Source organism: Xylocopa sonorina, chromosome 14 (genome assembly GCF_050948175.1).
Source record: "Xylocopa sonorina isolate GNS202 chromosome 14, iyXylSono1_principal, whole genome shotgun sequence".
NCBI lineage: Eukaryota > Metazoa > Arthropoda > Insecta > Hymenoptera > Apidae > Xylocopa > Xylocopa sonorina.
This window is the reverse complement of record NC_135206.1, coordinates 2,033,865-2,041,927: the sequence shown is the minus strand read 5'-3', so window position 1 is coordinate 2,041,927 and position 8,063 is coordinate 2,033,865.

The following is an 8,063-nucleotide window of genomic DNA, read 5'->3' as shown; positions in this document are numbered from 1 at the left end:
ATGTTAACAATAGTTTCTGTTACTAATTTCTCCTAAAAGTAGAAAATTCCATATCTGAAAGATTGCTATCTTAGCTATAGTTTCTATTGCTAACTTTTCCTACCAATAGAAAGTTTTATATCTCAAAGATTGCTATCTTAGGAAAAGTTTCTATTACTAACTTCTGGAAATAGAAAATTTCATACCTCAAAGATTGCTATCTCAGCAAAAGTTTCTATTACTAACTTCTAGAAATAGAAAATTCCGTATCTCAGAGATTGCTGCCTTAGCAGTGTTTCTATTGCTAACTTCTTTTAACAGTAAATAATTCCAATCTCAACGATTGCTATCTGAACAATAGTTTTTATTACTAACTTCTGCTAGCAATAAAAAATTGCCAGTCTCAAAGATTGCTATCTTAGCTATAGTTTCTTAGTTAAAGTTTTATATTTAAATTGACAGCAAAATCTTCTTTTGATGGATATTTGCTTCTTAAGTGCTTTACGATGGCTCATTATATAAATAATAAGAGGAATCAAACGAAATCAGACCATTAGTATTTATTTAATGGTGCTAATTAATCACCAAGCTGTACATTAAAACATTTGCTTGTTGTGCACAATTGTTTTGCAAATGAAAAATGGCAGAGTCCCATAAAAACTGGACCAACTGGAGAGACATCTGTAACTGAAATCAGCGATTATTTAGTTGCCAACCCAGTATATTATGATACGTTTAACATCCAAAGTATACCCATTCGTCGAGAATATTGCGTAAACTCGTTAAAGAGACAGGAATTGCAGGTCGAAATTCGTAGGAGTTAAATGGTCTCGTAAAAATGCTACGTCGACTCGAAACTAGTTCTACATTTTTTCACTTGAGCTCACGAAAGGTGTACCACTACTTACGTCACTGTTCAGGCCTAGAAAATTAATGAGAGAAAGTGGAATTTTTCTTCTGCGCTGTTAATTTATTCCTCGTACTCACGCCCTTGGAAATACTCGCGGTGAATCGATGATTGCATTGTGCCATCGATGATGCGTCGAGCAATGTATTCTTTAATTGATCAATCTATTACCTGGGACTCGTTGAAATTTAAATTAAAAAATTGATGAAAGCTAAATTTAAATTTAGTGAATGTCAACGAATTGAAATTTGAATTTAATTAATTTCAACGAACCTAAATTTAAATTTAAAGAATGTCAACAAATTTAAATTTAAATTTAATAAATTTCAAGGAATTTAAATTTAAATTTAATTAGTTTAAGAAAATTTAAATTTAGTAAATTTCAACGAATTTAAATTTAAATTTAATTAGTTTAAGAAAATTTAAATTTAACTAATTTAAGAAAACCTAAATTTAAATTTTTTAAAATTATAATTGAATTTCAAGGAATTCAAATTTAAATTTAGTAAATTTTAATGAATTTAAATTTAAATTTAATAAATTTCAAGGAATTTAAATTTAAATTTAGTAAATTTCAACGAATTTAAATTTAAATTTAATTAATTTAAGAAAATTTAAATTTAACTAATTTAAGAAAATCTAAATTAAAATTTTTTAAAATTAAAATTGAATTTCCAGGAATTAAAATTTTAATTTAGTATATTTCAAGGAATTAAAATTTAAATTTAGTAAATTTCAAGCAATTAAAATTTAAATTTAGTAAATTTCAAGGAATTAAAATTTAAATTTAGTAAAATTCAATGAATTTAAATTTAAATTTAATAAATTTCAATGAATTTAAATTTAAATTTAGTAAATTTCAACGAACTTAAATTTAAATTTAATAAATTTCAAGGAATTAAAATTAAAATTTAATAAATTTCAATGAATTTAAATTTAAATTTAGTAAATTTCAAGGAATTAAAATTTAAATTTAGTAAATTTCAACGAACATAAATTTAAATTTAGTAAATTTCAACGAACTTAAATTTAAATTTAATAAATTTCAAGGAATTAAAATTAAAATTTAATAAATTTCAATGAATTAAAATTTAAATTTAGTAAATTTCAACGAACATAAATTTAAATTTAGTAAATTTCAACGAATTTAAATTCAAATTTAGTAAATCTTAACGAATTTCTGTACTCAGAAAACTCAGAAGAACTGAGAACAGGAAATCGTGGCTCGTTTGGGTGAAAGGTTTATGCATCTCTTGCTTTAGTAAAAAAATGCAACTTAACATGGATAAGCGCTATAAAAATAAAAAATAGTAAGAAATTATGTAGAAAATTAAAAAAATATTCAGAGACGTTTTCTTTTCGAAGAATCTTGGTAAAAAGCGTACCATGCAAAATATCTTGCTTACTTTTCGATTGTACTATCAATTACGGATCACCCTGTATATTTGTATATAATATAGCTTGGTAACTGTGGCCATTGTTAATATTTTGCTATTTTAATATTACTGTTTTATTATTGCTATTTTAGCAAGATCATTCAGTGTCTTTTTTCTATTTCAAATCTCACTATTACTATTTTTACTATTTTAATATTACTATTTTAGCAATAGTTTCTATTTTCTATTTCAACTATTGCTATTATTATTTCAATATTACTATTTTAGCAATAGTTCCTGTTTTCTATTTTAAATATTGCTATTATTATAACAATATTACTATTTTAGCAATAGTTTCTATTTTCTATTTTAAATATTGCTATTATTATTTCAGTATTACTATTTTAGCAATAGTTTCTATTTTCTATTTTATATATTCCTATTACATTTCAATATTACTATTTTAGCAATAGTTTCTATTTTCTATTTTATATATTCCTATTATATTTCAATATTACTATTTTAGCAATAGTTTTTATTTTCTATTTCAACTACTGCTATTATCATTTCAATATTACTATTACCATTTTTATCATTTTAAAATCGTTATTTCATTATTACTATTTTAGAAATAGTTTTTATCTTCTATTTTAAATATTACTATTACTATTTTTACCATTTTAATATCACTATTTTGTTATTACTATTTTAGAAATAGTTTTTATCCCTTATTTTAAATATTACTATTACTATTTTTACCATTTTAATATCACTATTTTGTTATTACTATTTTAGAAATAATTTTTATTTTCTATTTAAAATATCACTATTACTATTTTTACTATTTTAATTTTACTATTTTAGCAATAGTTTCTATTTTCTATTTAAAATATTACCATTACTATTTTTACTATTTTAATTCTACTGTTTTGTTATTACTATTTTAGCAATAATTTCTATTACTGTGGCCATTTTCATTGAGTTATTTATTAATTATCTCACTTTGAAGACAGAGGACAGAGGAAGTTATTTTCCTCTAAATTAAATTTTTCAAGAAATAAGTTAAACTTTTAAAGGACTAAGTTGCACTTTTCTAAGTTGAATTTTAGAAGAACTAAGTTAAACTGTACCAAGTTGAAGTTTTGAAGAATTAAATTAAACTGTTCTAAGTTGAATTTTTGAAGAACTAAGTTACACTTTTTTAGATTAAATTTTTGAAAAATCAAGTTAAACTGTTCTAAGTTGAATTTTTGAAGAATTATATTAAACTGTTCTAAGTTGAATGTTTGAAGAACTAAGTTCTATTTTTTTTAAGTTCAATTTTTAAAGAATTAAGTTATACTTTATTAAGCTAAATTTTTAAAAATCTAAGTTAATCCTGTTAAGTAAAATTTTTAAATTCAAAAGTTACTTGATAAAAATTAATTTGTCCTTTGAATTTTCGTCGATGAAACAAAGTACAACGTATAAGCCTGCAATGAGAAACATATAGAATGCAAAGAATAATGTAAGATACAGAATGAGAGAAAAAATGAAATGAATAAAGTACTGTTCTCTGTTGAATTAAATGAGAACCATATGCTCGTTAGAAACGCCATCTACTGGTCACAAAACATTTGCCATTAAATGCGAGACCAGTAGAAAACAAAAAGACTAAACTAAACTTATTCTAAAAGCATATTTCAAATCAACTAAGTATAGTTCGTGTTTGCACGCATAGTAATCTATTCTAATACTATTATTCTATTACATATCTGTAATTGCACCAATCCAAATATTCAAGCGACATTTAATCGAGGCACTAAGTGGAATTAAGTGGAAGTTTCAGAAAATCGCGTACCATTTTTTAATGCGTAACTACATATATTTATAGAATTATTGTTCATTTTTTAAATCTTACTGTCGAACTTTTATAATTCCCACAGAAATTCATGTAAATTGAACGTATCTACACTCAAAAGCAATTAAATCGACTCGACCTTTAAGTACACGCGTGTAAAGTAACTTTTTTCAAAAATAATGCTGCCAATGGACGAAAAACGTGTTAGTTTTTAATGATCAGGTATTTAACTTTAAATTGATACCAACATCGTCAAAATTGGTCCTGTATTTTTTCAATTATGCAACCTGAAACGATGTTTTTATGAAATTAGAAACTATTAAATTGATACTAAATTGAACATATCTACACTCAAAGGCAACTAAATCGACTCGATCTTTAAGTACACGCGTATAAAGTAACTTTTTTCAAAAATAGTGCAGCCAATGGACGAAAAACGTGTTAGTTTTTAATGACCAGATATTTTGCTTTAAATTGATACCAACATCGTCAAAATTGGTCCTGTATTTTTTAAATTATGTAACCTGAAACGATGTTTTTATGAAACTAGAAACTACAAATTTGAGTTTAACACTGAAAATTTATTTAACTTCAATACTTGGCGTTAAAATAATGTAAAAAGTGGTCGAAATTAACAAAATTAAATAAATTTGCAATGTTAAATGCAAATTTTTCGTTTTATCCACTCTATTAGTATTATTTTATTAAATATCTATGATCCAAATATTCAAGCTACATTTAATCGAGGCACTATGTGGAATTAAGTAGAAGTTTCAGAAAAAATCGTAACATTTTTTTAATATGTAACTACACATATTTATACAATTATTGTTCATTTTTTAAATCTTACTGTAGAAAAAAGGAACTAAATCGACTCGACATTCAAGTACACGCGGGTAAAGTAACTTTTTTCAAAAATAGTGCAGCCAATGAACGAAAAACGTGTTAGTTTTTAATGATCAGGTATTTAACTTTAAATTGATACCAACATCATCAAAATTGGTCTTGTATTTTTTAAATTATATAACCTGAAACGATGTTTTTATGAAACTAGAAACTAAAAATTCGAGTCTAACACTGAAAATTTATTTAACTTCAATACTTGGCGTTAAAATAATGCAAAAAGTGGTCGAAATTAACGAAATTAAATAAATTTGCAATGTTAAATGCAAATTTTTCGTTTTATCCACTCTATTAGTATTATTTTATTAAATATCCGTGATCCAAACATTCAAGCGACATTTAATCGAGGCACTAAGTGGAATTAAGTAGAAGTTCCAGAAAATCGCATACCATTTTTCAAATTATGTAACCTGAAACGATGTTTTTATAAAACTAGAAACCAAAAATTCGAGTCTAACACTGAAAATTTATTTAATTTATTACACTTCAATACTTGGTGTTAAAATTTATGCGTTAAAAGTGGTCGTAATTAACGAAATTAAATAAATTTTCAATGTTAGATGCAAATTTTTCGTTTTATCTATTTAATTACTATTATTTAAATATTTTTTTAAATTTATTAAATATCTGTGATCCAAATATTCAAGTGACATTTAATCGAGGCACTAAGTGGAATTAAGTAGGAGTTCCAGAAAATCGCATACCATTTTTCAAATTATGTAACCTGAAACGATGTTTTTATAAAACTAGAAACCAAAAATTCGAGTCTAACACTGAAAATTTATTTAATTTATTACACTTCAATACTTGGTGTTAAAATTTGTGCGTTAAAAGTGATCGTAATGAACGAAATTAAATAAATTTTCAATGTTAAATGCAAATTTTTCGTTTTATCTATTCAATTACTATTATTTAAATATTTTTTTAAATTTATTAAATATTTGTGATGCAAACATTCAAGCGACATTTAATTAAGGCCATAAGTGGAATTAAGTGGAAGTTTCAGAGAATCGCATACCATTTTTTAATGCGTAACTACATATATTTAAACAATTATTGTTCATTTTTTAAATCTTACTGTCGAACTTTTATAATTTCCACAGAAAATCATGTAAATTGAACATATCTACATTCAAAAGCAACTAAATCGACTCGACCTTTAAGTACACGCGTGTAAAGTAACTTTTTTCAAAAATAGTGCAGCCAATGGACGAAAAACGTGTTAGTTTTTAATGACCAGATATTTTGCTTTAAATTGATACCAACATCATCAAAATTGGCCCTGTATTTTTTAAATTATGTAACCTGAAACGATGTTTTTATAAAACTAGAGACTACAAATTTGAGTTTAACACTGAAAATTTATTTAACTTCAATACTTGGCGTTAAAATAATGCAAAAAGTGGTCGAAATTAACGAAATTAAATAAATTTGCAATGTTAAATGCAAATTTTTCGTTTTATCTATTCTATTAGTATTATTTTATCAAATATCTGTGATCCAAACATTCAAGCGACATTTAATCGAGGCACTAAGTGGAATTAAGTAGAAGTTCCAGAAAATCGCATACCATTTTTCAAATTATGTAACCTGAAACGATGTTTTTATAAAACTAGAAACTACAAATTTGAGTCTAACACTGAAAATTTATTTAATTTATTACACTTCAATACTTGGTGTTAAAATTTATGCGTTAAAAGTGGTCGTAATTAACGAAATTAAATAAATTTTCAATGTTAAATGCAAATTTTTCGTTTTATCTATTCAATTACTATTATTTAAATATTTTTTTAAATTTATTAAATATTTGTGATGCAAACATTCAAGCGACATTTAATTAAGGCCATAAGTGGAATTAAGTGGAAGTTTCAGAAAATCGCATACCATTTTTTAATGCGTAACTACATATATTTATATAATTATTGTTCATTTTTCAAATCTTACTGTCGAACTTTTACAATTCCCACAGAAATTCATGTAAATTGAACATATCTACAATCAAGAGCAACTAAATCGACTCGACCTTTAAGTACACGCGTGTAAAGTAACTTTTTTCAAAAATTGTGCAGCCAATGGACGAAAAACGTGTTAGTTTTTAATGACCAGGTATTTTGCTTTAAATTGATACCAACATCATCAAAATTGGTTCTGTATTTTTTAAATTATGTAACCTGAAACGATGTTTTTATGAAACTAGAAACTATTAAATTGATACTAAATTGAACATATCTACATTCAAAAGCAACTAAATCGACTCGACCTTTAAGTACACGCGTGTAAAGTAACTTTTTTCAAAAATAGTGCAGCCAATAGACGAAAAACGTGTTAGTTTTTAATGATCAGGTACTTAACTTTAAATTGATACCAACATCGTCAAAATTGGTCCTGTATTTTTTAAATTATGTGACCTGAAACGATGTTTTTATGAAACTAGAAACTACAAATTTGAGTTTAACACTGAAAATTTATTTAACTTCAATACTTGGCGTTAAAATAATGCAAAAAGTGGTCGAAATTAACGAAATTAAATAAATTTGCAATGTTAAATGCAAATTTTTCGTTTTATCTATTCTATTAGTATTATTTTATTAAATATCTGTGATCCAAATATTCAAGCAACATTTAATCGAGGCACTAAGTGGAATTAAGTAGAAGTTCCAGAAAATCGCATACCATTTTTCAAATTATGTAACCTGAAACGATGTTTTTATAAAACTAGAAACCAAAAATTCGAGTCTAACACTGAAAATTTATTTAATTTATTACACTTCAATACTTGGTGTTAAAATTTGTGCGTTAAAAGTGGTCGTAATGAACGAAATTAAATAAATTTTCAATGTTAAATGCAAATTTTTCGTTTTATCTATTCAATTACTATTATTTAAATATTTTTTTAAATTTATTAAATATTTGTGATGCAAACATTCAAGCGACATTTAATTAAGGCCATAAGTGGAATTAAGTGGAAGTTTCAGAAAATCGCATACCATTTTTTAATGCGTAACTACATATATTTATATAATTATTGTTCATTTTTCAAATCTTACTGTCGAACTTT